Here is a 12,841-nt window from a genome sequence, read left to right as displayed (position 1 = left end):
CAGGAGCACAAAAGCTGATGTTTCGGGCCTCGACCCTTCATCAGAAATGGGGGAGGGGGAGAGGGTTCCGGAATAAATAGGGAGAGAGGGGGAGGCGGATCGAAGATGGATAGAGGAGAAGAAAGGTGGAGAGGAGACAGACAAGTTAAAGAGGCAGGGATGGAGCCAGTAGAGGTGAGTATAGGTGGGGAGGTAGGGAGGAGATAGGTCAGTCCAGGGAGGACAGGCAGATCAAAGAAGTGGGGTGAGGTTAGTCGGTAGGAAATGGAGGTACGGCTTGAGGTGGGAGGAGGGGATAGGTGAGAGGAAGAACAGGTTAGGGAGGCGGGGATGAGCTGGGCTGATTTGAGATGCGGTGGGGGAAGGGGAGATTTTGAAGCTGGTGAAGTCCACATTGATACCATTGGGCGGCAGGGTTCCCAAGCGGAATATGAGATGCTGTTCCTGCTTGGTGACTTTCCACATCAAGCAGATGTTCACCTGCACATCTGTCAATGTGGTATACTGCATCTGCTGTTCCTGTTGTGGCCTCCTCTACATTGGGGAAACCAAGCAGAGGCTTGGCGACCGCTTTGCAGAACACCTACGCTTGGTTCGCAATAAACAACAGCACCTCCCAGTCGCGAACCATTTCAATTCACCCTCCCATTCCTTAGGCGACATGTCCATCCTGGGCCTCCTGCAGTGCCACAACGATGCCACCCGAAGGTTGCAGGAACAGTAACTCATATTCCACTTGGGAACCCTGCAGCCCAATGGTATCAATGTGGACTTCACAAGCTTCAAAATCTCCCCTTCCCCCCACTGCATCCCAAAACCAGCCCAGCTCTTCCCCATCTCCCTAACCTGTTCTTCCTCTCACCTACTCTTCCTCCCACCTCAAGCTGCACCCCCATTCCCTTCCTACTAACCTCATCCTGCCGCCTCCTTGACCTATCCCCTCCCTCCCTCCCCACCTACAGTCACCTTTACTGGCTCCATTCCCACCTCTTTAACTTGTCTGTCTCCTCTCCATCTATCTTCTCCTCTATCCATCTTCGATCTGCATCCCCCTTGCTCCTTATTTAATTCAGAACACTCTCCACCGCCCCCTTTTCTGATGAAGGGTCTAGGCCCGAAATGTCAGCTATTGTGCTCCTAAGATGCTGCTTGCCCTGCTGTGTTCATCCAGCTCCATTTTTATCTCTATTAACTATCAATGCTTTGCCAAGATCTTAAGTTTTCTTTCTGTATATTGGTAGTATATTGATTTGCATTACATATAATCCTTATTACACTCTGCAATGTATTGCCCCAGTAAGCACTAAAAATCTATCTGAAAATCTATGCCTGAAATTATTAGGAGGTCAGTAAGTTTTGATATGAATGTGTGGTGTATGTCTGGAAGGCCATCTGCTGGATTGAATGGGGATGTACCATCAAGGATTTTTAAGCAGAAGCTGTCAATTTCTGGTCAAAACATACACGCTCAAACCTTTTGAGTTTGTGCAAGCCCATTATGTCTTGATTCAATTGTAAGTCCTGACAAGAACGTCAACATATCCATCAAATTCTGTGCAGGATTTTATTCAAAACTGTGCCTCACACTTTGCCTATTGTACAGAAGTCTTGCTTGCAACTTTTGAGAATCAAACAGAAGTATGTTATAGTTTACAATGGCAAGAATTTTAACATGGAAAGAGATATGCAGTATGTGTGCTGGAGATGTAGCCAGACACAACTGATATAACAGATGAAATTTTGAAGTCTGTCATAGTTTGCCAGGTAGGACTGGAACTTACAGGATTTTATTGCCATTATTTCTTCAATGTCTCTCATTAATAAATGATGTAAGAAAATGACATGAAGTAATCATCTTCTTTTCCTACTCCTCTCTCCACTACATCCCTGTTCCCTTCACTCTATTCTAAGTTAGTCATCTGTCACATGCTGAACTGAACTACATCCTATCTCTCAGTTCTGACAAATGATCATCGATCCAACACCCTTAAACCTACCTTCCTCCAATTGTAGAACCTACCCAAACTCCCGAGACTTCCCAGGTTGTCTTGTTTTATCCCAATGTCCGGTCTGTCTCTTCCAAATGTCCATGGTGATGTATATATTAATCAGTGGCCTTGTGGTATTATCACAAGGCTATTAAGCCAGAGACCCAAATAATGTTCTGGGGACCCAAGTTTGAATCCGTCCCTGGCAAATGAACTGACTTCGGTTGAAGGGCCTTTTCTGTGCTGGGTGGATTTTGAACTTTCAAAAAAACTAGAATTAAGAATCTACTGATGACCATGAAATTGTTGTCAATTGTCAATTAATGAACCAACTGGCAATTGTGATTGGCTCTCATTTGCCCTCTGAAATGGCCTAGCAAGCCATTCAGTTGAACGAATCGCTACAAAGTTTTAAAGAAATGAAACTGGATGGATCACCAGGCGTCAACATGGGCACCAGAAAAGACAACGGCAGAATCAGCCCTGTCGACCCTGCAAAGCCCTCCTCACTAACATCTGCGGGTTAGTGCCAAAATTGGGAGGGCTGTCAGAAACACTAGTAAAGCAACAGCTTGACATTGTCTGTAAGTTATGATTCCTTGAACATGACTATGTCCCAGACACTGCCATCACCATCCTTGGATATGTCCAGACTCATCGGCTAAACATGGGCAAGGAAACATGCAGCTAATTACCACATACTGTCCTCCCTCAGTTGATGAATTGGTGCTCCTCCATGTTGAACAACACTTACTGCTTCCTCTAGGGATGGCAAGGGCACAGAATATATTCTGGGTGGGGGATTTCAAAGTCCACCACAAAGAGTGGCTTGGCAGTAGGAATTCTGATTGAGCTGGTTGGGTCCTAAAGGACATAGCTGCTCGGCAGAGTCTGCGGCAGGTGGTGAGGGAACCAACAAGAGGGAAAAACATACTTGACCTCATCCTTAACAATCTGTCAGTTGCAGATGCATCTGTCCCTGACAGTATTGGTAATAGTGACCACTGTGGAGACAAAGTTCTGCCTTTACATTGAGAATAACCTTTAGTTTCATAGAATCCCTACAGTGTGTATACAGGCCCTTCAGCCCAACAAGTCCACACTGTCCCTTACAGCATCCCACCTAGACCCATCCCTGCTACAACGTACTCGTCCCTGAACACTATGGGCAATTTAGCATGGCCAATCCACATAGCCTGCGCATCTTTGGACTGTGGGAGGAAACCCACACAGACACAGGGAGAATGCGCAAACTCTGAACAGACAGTTGCCTGAGGCTGGAATTGAACCCAGGACCCAAGAGCTGTGAGGCAGCAGTGCTAACCACTGAGCCATCATGCTGCCCATTGTGTTATGTGGCACTATCACTGTGCTAAATGTGACAGACTTCGAACAGATCTAGCAACTCAAGACTGGGCATCTATGAGGTGCTGTGGGTGAATTGCGTTCCAGCGCAATCTGTAACCTCAGGGCCTGGCCTATCCCCCACTCAACCATTACCATGAAGCCAGGGGCTCAACCCTGGTTCAATGCAGTGTGCAGGAGGGCATACTAGGAGCAGCACCAGACATACCCGAGGATGAGGTATCAACTTGGTGAAGCCACCAAACAGGACTACTTGCACACCAATCAGCATAAACAGCAAGTGATAGACAGAGCTAAGTGATCCCACACCAACAGATCAGATTTAAGCTCTGCAGTTCTGCCACATCCAGTCATGAATGGAGATGGAGAATTAAACACATCATTGCAAAAGATAAGGCTGAAGCATTCGCAGCAATCTTCAGCCAGAAGATCAGCCAAGTGGATGATCCATTTTAGCCTCCTCCAGTGGTTCCCAGCATTACAGATACCAGTCTTCAGCCAATTCAATTCACTCCACATGATATCAAGAAACAGTTGGAGACGCTGGATACTGCGAAGGCTACAAAGCCCTGACAACATTCCAGCAATAGTACTGAAGACGTGTGCTCCAGAAATTGCTGCCACCCTTGCCAAGCTGTTCCACTACAGTTACAGCACTGGTATCTACCCAATAATGTGGAAAATTGCCCAAGTAAGTCCTGTACATAAAAATCAGGACAAATCTAACCTGGCCACTTACTGCCCCATCAGTCTCCTCTCAATCATCAGTGAAGTGATGGAAAGTGTCATCAACAGTGCTGTCAAGCAGCACCTGCTCAGCGATAACCTGCTCAGTGATGCCCAGTTCATGACCTCATTACAGCCTTGGTTCAAACATGAGCAAAAGAGCTGAATTCCAGAGGTGAGGTGAGAGTGACAGCCCTTGACATTAAGGCAGCATCAAGGAGCCCAGACAAAACTGGAATCAATGGGTACTGGGGGACAAACTCTCCAGTGCTTAGATTCGTATTTGACACATAGAAAGATGGTCACGGTTGTTGAAGGTCAGTCATTTCAGCTCTAGGACATCCCTGCAGGAGTTCCTCAGGCTCTAGGTCCAACCATCTTCAGCTGCTTCATCAATGACCTTCCCTCCATCCTAAGGTCAGAAGTGGGGATGTTTGTCGATGATTGTGCAATGTTCAGCACCATTCATGCAGAAGCAATCTGTGTCAAAATACTACAAGATCTGGTCAATATCCAGGCTTGGGCTGACAAGAGGCAAGTAATATTTTGCCACACAAAAGCCCGGCTGGGCCATCACCAATAAGAGACAATCTAACCACTGCCCCTTGACAGTCAATGGTGAAACCATCACTGAAACCTGGCAGTTATCATTGATCAGAAATTCATCTGGACTCACCATATAAATGCAGTGGCTGCAAGAGTAAGTCAGAAGCTAGGAATACTGTGGTAAGTAAGTCACCCTTTGATTCCTGAAAGCCTGTCCACCATCCACAAGGCAGAGGTCAGGATTGTGATGGAATACACCCCACTTGCCTGGATGGGTGCAGCCCCAACAACACTCAAGAAGCTTGACACCATCCAGGACAAAGCAGCCTGCAGGATTGGTACTACATCCACAAGCATTCACTCCCTCCACCTCTGATGCTCAGTAGCAGCGGTGTGCACTGACTATAAGATGCACTGCAGAAATTCACCAAAGATCCTCAGACAGCACCTTCCAAACTGATGACCATGTCCAACTAGAAGGACAAGGGCAGCAGACAGCACCACCTTCTTGTGCCCCTCCAAGTCACTCACCATCCTGACTTGGAAATATATTGCCGTTTCTTCACTGTGACTGGGCCAAAACCCTGGAATTCCCTCCCTAATAGCATTGTGGGTCAACCCACAGCGGGTGGACTGCAGCGGTTCAAGAAGATAGTTCACCACCACCTTCTCAAGGGCATCTAGGGATGGGCAAGAAATGCTGGCCAGCCAGCGACATCCACATTCCACAAAGTGAATAATAAAAACTTCACACCTGATGACCAGACACAATGGAGAGGGAACAGGGGTCCCATCTCTCCAGTTTCTGTCTGAGAAAAGTTGGCAATACAGTCCTCTCCAGTTTTGGCATGCACACCAGTCCCTCTGAACTATCTTCCCAGCACCTTCAGATAATCTAAGCTGACAGTGAAGGGGGTAAAGGAGTAGTTGGCCAAGTTCCCAAAGAATTTGGCCTTGGTCTTGCCTAGATTTACCTTGGATCCTGAGGCCAGTTTGAATTGGTTGCAGATGCTCATGAGTCCGCATACTGACAGCAGATCTTAGCCAAAAACAGCAATGTCATCCATATTGAGGGAGACTTTGACGTGCAGGCACCCGCTGCCTGGAATAGTCACCCTTTTCAGGCTTGCAACTTTCCTGATAGACTCGGCTAAAGGCAGTACACAACACACAAGCAAGGAAGGAGAGAGTGGGCAGCCCTGCTTGACTACACACAGTTCTGGTCAGTACACCACCAGAAGGATATGGAGACTTTGGAGAGCATACAGAAAATCATGATGCTGCCAGGTTTGGATGGTATTAGTTACAAGGAGAGATTAGAAAACCTGACTTGTTTTCACTCGAATGTCAGATGCTGAGCGGATAGAAGTTTACAAAATTATGAGAGACATGGATGGTCAGAGTCTTATTCCCATGATAGAGATGCCCATTCTGAGAGGACATTGGTTTAACAAAAAAGGGGGACAATTTTAAGGTGACGAGACAATTTTTTTTTACTTTGAGGATGATCAGTGCCTGGAGTGTGTGGCCAGAGGACGTGGCAAAAGCATTTTGTCAGATACCTGAATAGGTAAGAAATAGAGGAATACAGGCTACGTAGAGACAAAAGGCTTTTAGTTTTAAAAGGTCAGTGTATCAAGGCAGGCTTGGTGGTTCAAAGGTTCTAGTGCTGCATTTTTCTTTGATTCCAGATCTGATTGGGAAGCTTTGTGATTCTCACCCAATGACTGAGGCTGCACTAATGATGTAGATGTGCAGCAGTCAGATCCAGTTGTGGATTCTTTACTCAAAGCCCATTCTGTAGGACACATCCCACATATAAGTGAGCGATGTCCTGTCAAAGGCCTTCTCTCAGTCCAGGCTGATGAGGAGGGCATCCATTCACTTGCCCTGCACATAGGCAATCGTATCTCTGAGGGGCATGAGGCTCTCAGAGATCATCCTAACCAGTACAACGCACGTTTGGTCGGAATGAATTACCAATCCTAGAGACAGGACTTCATAATATGCAGTCAGGAGTGAGATCAGTCACCAATTTCTAATTTCCTCCCTCTTCTCCTTGGAGACAAGGGTGATGATACCTTTCCTCATGGGTTGGCACACATTACCTGCCAGACGAATATTGTATACCTCCAGCAGGTCCGAACCAAACAAGTCTCTCAGAGCAGAGTACAACGTGGCCAGTAAGGCATCACTTTTGGGAGTTTCGTTATTTTCCAAGCCATTTCCTTGGCCACGTCATCTGGAGATCACAGCTGGTTGAACCTCTCCCACACGCTGTTGTCAAAGGCATCCGTGATAGAGGACAGGAATGACTGGGAGACTGTGCTGTATGTGGGCTTTGCATCATAGAGTCTGGCATAAAAGGATTGGCTAATCCCCAGGATGTCAGATTGAGATTATATTACTGAGCCATCATCTTCCTTCAGCCTGCTAAGCACAGAGCTCTCCCTGGGCACCTTCTGTAAGAAACATGACCTGGGGTCATCCTGCTCCACTGTGCAGATTCTGGGCTGGAAGATTATCTTGGAGGCCTCTGAGGCAAAAAGTGAGCGTTGTTGGATCTTGACCTCTTAGAGATCCTCCATGATAACAACTCCCATTGTCTGTATTTAGACAGTTTTATCTGTCTTTCTCTTGCATTCTGAATACCTTTGAGCATAAAGAACGTCTCATCACTCCCCTTGATAGTTCGCCACCGTCTGCTGGAGACTCAAGTAGAGTTCTCACAGTTCTCCAAACTTTGTAAATGCTTTTGAGTTCCTCAATGTTTTCTGGGGTCCAAAGCTTCACATTCATCTTCCACATTCCCTTGCCAGACACCTGGTCACCCTGTAGGTGGCACAGTTGGTCAGCAAGAGGCAGTGGTCAGAGAAAAATACGGGCTTGATGTTGGTAGATCTGACTGAGAACAATGGGAACACAAACAAGAAATCTATCCTCGAGGCGATAGGTCGGAATGGTCAGTACTGTGTGTATCTACACTGTGCTCCATTGGCAGGGGTCTAAAGATATCAATGATGCAATTGAAGTCTCTGACCAGAATGACTGGCCTGGATGTTGCCAGAAGTGGGAGCTGTTGCAGGATGGCCAGCTGCTCACTTTTTACTGCTGGGGTCTATACCTTATTTAGTCTCGGGGAGGGTTTCTGTACATAACATTTACTATGAGGAAGCACCTGCCCATCACCTCCTTAACTTGGGAGGTGGTGAAGTGGCCTGTCCCAGAAGAATACCCAAGCAGGAGGAACAGCATTCGTTATCCACTGCCACCTCCCCCCCCACCAATCAAATCAAAGGCCCATGAGCTCACCAGCTTGATTATTTCCAGTAGCTACTGAGCATAGCTGTGAGCAAAGACACCACCTTGTACTAGGCTGCAGCTGACTTTGTAACAGATGATGGAACACCATGGGAAGTTCCTCATTGAGTAGCATTTCTTCACACTGGAGGGAAGCCCTTATGATGATCTGGGCCAGCACAGATATGGGTGTGGAAGCTGTGTTCCCTCCTGTCTGCAGCTGCTGCTCTCTAGTCTTTGGCTTTTTCACCTATTCCCTTTCCAACCTGAATAACAGTATAGTCAACAAACTTGCATAAATCAGACGCTTGCCAGAAAAGTCATGCCAGACCACCCTCCTGACTTACCAAATTACTGCCAGTTCTAGCAGTCAGAAGTGTCAAAAGCTACAAAAGAACAAAGAACAATACAGCACAGGACCAAGCCTTTCAGTGCCACGTTTTGTCCTTCCATATAAAAACTGTCATCACTTACAGTATCTGTATCCCTCTATTCCTTTCCTGGTCATGTATTCATCTAGGTGTTTCTTGAATGCTGCTATTGTGCACTCACCACCCTTTGTGTGAAAAATTTGCTTTGCATATCTGTTTTAAACTTGTAAACTAGTGGAATTGGTGCTGGGACCTCTGTTGTTCGTGACCTACATAAATGATTTGGAGGAAAATGCAGCTGGTCTAATTAGTAAGTTTGTGGATAGTGAGGAAGATTGTCAGAGGATACAGCAGGATATAGATCAGTTGGAGGCATGGGCAGAAAAATAGCAAATAAGTTTAAACCACACAAATGTGAGGTGATGTATATGTGCATATATATACACTCATAAATCATATATCTCTTTTAAACTTGCACCTCGAATCTGTGTCCCCTAGTAATTGATCCCTCCAACCTGGGAAAAGGCCTCATACTTTCTAACCTATCCATGCCATTCACAAAGTTATTAACTTCCATTAGGTCACCCCTAAACCTCCTGCATTCCAGTGAGAACAAACCCAGTCTATCCAACCTTTCTTCATAACTAAAAATCCCCCATACCAGGCAATATTCTGGTAAACCTTTTCTGTATCCTCTCCAAAGTCTCCACACCCTTCTGGTAGTGTGATGACAAGAACTGTATGCAATATTCCAGGTGTGGCTTAACTAAAGTTCTATAAAGCTGCAGCATTACTTGTCTATCCTTATACTCAGTGGCCCTTCCAATGAAGGCAAGCCTGCCAAAAGCCATTTTTACCATCTTATCTACCTTTGCTGCCACCTTCAGTGATCTCTGGATGTGCACACCCAGATCTCTCTGCCTATCAATACTCTGGAGGGTTCTGCTATTCACTGCATAATTTCCATATGTACTTGCCCTTCCAAAATACATCACCTCACATTTGTGTGGTTTAAACTTATTTGCTATTTTTCTGCCCGTGCCTCCAACTGATCTATATCCTGCTGTATCCTCTGACAATCTTTCTCACTATCCACAAACTTACTAATTTGACCAGCTGCATTTTCCTCCAAATCATTTATGTAGGTCACGAACCGCAGAGGGCCCGGCACTAGTGGAACACCACTAGTCACAATCCTCCATTCTGAAAAGCATCTTTCCTCTGCCACCCTCTGTCTCCTATGACTGAGTCAGTTCTGTATCCATCTTGCCAGCTCACCCCAATACCATGTGACTTCACTTTTTTGTACCAGTCTGCCATGAGGGACCTTGTCAAAGGCTTTACTAAAGTCCATGTGACAATATCAACAACTTTTCCTTCAACAATTATCTTTATCACCTCTTCAAAAAACTTCATCAAGTTAGTGAAGCATGACCTCCTCCGTACAAAACTGTGCTGTCTTTCACTAAGTCAATTTGCTTCTAAATGTGCATAGATCTTGTCTCTGAGAAACTTTTCCAATAATTTCCCTACCACCAGACTCTCAGGCTTGTAAGTTCCTGGATCCCTGCTACCCTTCTTAAACAGTGGGACAATACTGGCTATTCACCAGTCCTCTGGGACCTCACCAATGGCCAGAGAGAATACAAAGATGTCAAAAGAGGGACACAAACAGTCTAAATAAACAAAACCATGAGAGACCTGAAGGACGCTTATGTTCTTTTTAAAACCACTACAAATGGCATCCTCCAGAATGATGTAACCCATCATTACCTTTGGCAGTCTGCTTATTAATTTCTAAGCATCTTAATACCCATACGTGTTTTTCATCCCTCCTCTCACTAATGTAAGTGGTGCCAATGGAGACCATGACCTCTGCTGTCAGCCCCCCCCAAACAAGCCTCAATTAGAGTGAGATGCACTCAGACACTTTGGCAGTACCGGCCTGGTGCTCTATGCCAAGCTTCCATCATATACTCCCTATCTGTCCACACATTCAAGCTATGGATCAACCATCTCCACAAACGTGTTATTCATGCAGCTCTCAGCCTTATAGATGCATGGAGATGAAGTCAGCTGCTCAAGTTCTGTAACTAGGAGTTTTGATCTCTTCAGCTTCTCCAGGAGGCCACACTTAAACTTGTAACTGTCTCAAGAACAAGATGCATCCTGGAGTTACCAAATGACACAGTATGCTTCTGTTTACCATATTTATCTCAAGTAGAGCTAGTAATGCTTGTAAAACATGTAATTCCCTTAACTGGGTAGAAAATAACTCGCCAGCTACACATCAATCCAGGTTTCCAATTCTGTGCTCCCTAAACCAGGTTCTTCAACTGAAGTTTACTCTTGTTAAAAGATAGGGGTCAATTAGCTTTAGTATGGTTTAGAATAAAGTAAATGAATTCATACTGTTCAGTTGAAGGTAGACTTAAGACTGACACTCCTTACTGCTTCTGTAAGCATAAAGCAATGGCAAATCAAGATAAAAAATCTTACGATGAAACATCAGCAAACACAAGCCAAAGACCTGTCTTCAAGCACAGTACATATGTCAATCCGTTACCGAGATAACTTAGTTACTAATCACTCTTACAGATCCTCCTTCAGTTGCTTAAATTTAATATCACATCGCTGTAGAACTAATAAAGACCTCTGTGCTCAAGTTACTTGTAATTTCCTGGGGCATGCAATATGATTGTTTGACCCATTCTGCTCTATTTAGTGGTCTGATGGTTCTCTCATTCTGAAGTTCACACAGTGGATAGAAGTTAGGTTGTTAAATAACTTAATTGGTTACTCACCCTTGGGATCAAGAATGCATTCAGTATAAAGTATGTTTGGTTGAACAATCTGTTGATGAACCAATTCGTGCTGAATACATTTTCTCGATAAGAAATCACTGCATCCTTATAAATATTGTTGCAGATACAGACTTGGGTGTATTTGTACAAGGAACACCATTAACATAGAATTACAGCAACTCAAATGGCATGTTGGTCTTTATTGCACAAACATTGGGGTACAAGAACAAGGAAACCTTACAACTATACTATAATCATAGCTGGGATCATGTGCACAGTCCTAGTGTCCTTATACAGTGAAACATATATATACATTGGAGGAGGTATAAAAGTTTGAAAGTCTAGTTCTTGGGTGGAGAGGCTTGTGTGATTAAATTGAGTAAGTTGGTGTGACACTGTCTGGTGTTTAAGAATAGGGAGTGAACTCATTACAACATGCAAGATTCTGAAAGGTTTGACAGGATAGACGAGGAATTTGTTCCCTTAGCTGGAGTAAGGGGTCAATCATTTAGTACTGAGATGAGAAAATAATTTTCTGAATGGCTGTAGATCCTCAGAGTTCTACAGACTGGGTGCTGCATCACCAAATTAATTTTAAATGATATTATAGCTTTGGGGTCTTAACATATCAAAGGAAATGGAGATAAGATTAATTGGCAGAGAAGGTTCATGCAGCCACAACCAGTCTACTTCTGTACTACTTTGTTACATTCTGTCCTATACAATTGACCAGCTTCCAAATTCACAACATATGACCAAGAACTACAAGCACATGGGAACATCATCTCCAAATTGATTTTGTAAATATATTGCTGTTGTTTGGTCAAAATCATGAAATTATCTCCAACAGCTTTGGGTATACCTAAACCACAGACTGCAGTGTTCAAAGTGCTCTAGGCCACCACCTCGAGGAATGAGAAAAGAGACAGTAAAACTGCTGATTTTTCCAGGATTACTTACGTCAGGAAATAATGAAAAAAAACTTGGCCAAGTAATTACTTACTGTGAAAATTATTTTGCCAATTGATTTAAAGCAACTACATCACTTGTATTTCATTTGTCATCACTAATGCATAGACACCAGTTACTGAAACTGGTGGTCTCTAATACTGGTTGCAAGATGCACAACTTTGGAGTGATACCATTGTAAATCCTAGACAAGCAATGAAATGCACCTCATCTACTTGGCCACCAAGATGGAATGCTCCATCAAGTGCCCCTTTCCAGCTAGTACAGTTTTGCTCAGAGCAGTGATGATGTTATTGTTAGTCAGTTGTAGTGTTACCAATATTTTTAATAATTCTTTTACATCATAGTAATCAAAGCAAATTATGCTTTTTATTGAGGATGGTTTACAGATTGCAATTAAACTGACCTAGTATAGTGTAGCAACATTTTTCGGACAAACAGTTCAAAACCCAAATAGGCCTGTTAAGTTTTACAGGATGCTAAAGCCTTACAAGTCCAGCACCGAGCAATGAAGATTCTAAACTATTTGCATGCCAGTCTACAGTTATGGCTTTCAGCAATATTAAACTTGTTGCTGTCAAACGTTTATCTCCAAATTGCCTTATCTCACCGCGCACCCCCCCCACCCCCCAACCGATAAGGGCAAAAAGACAGACAAATTATTTAAATTAAACTGACGTATTTATGAACTGGCACATGCTCCATTCCTACACTTACGAACAAAAACAAAGTTGCTGGAAAAGCCCAGCAGATCTGGCAGCATCTGTGAAGG

This window comes from Stegostoma tigrinum, chromosome 1, assembly GCF_030684315.1.
Source record: "Stegostoma tigrinum isolate sSteTig4 chromosome 1, sSteTig4.hap1, whole genome shotgun sequence".
In the NCBI taxonomy this organism is placed as follows: Eukaryota; Metazoa; Chordata; class Chondrichthyes; order Orectolobiformes; family Stegostomatidae; genus Stegostoma; species Stegostoma tigrinum.
This window is presented reverse-complemented; position numbering follows the sequence as displayed.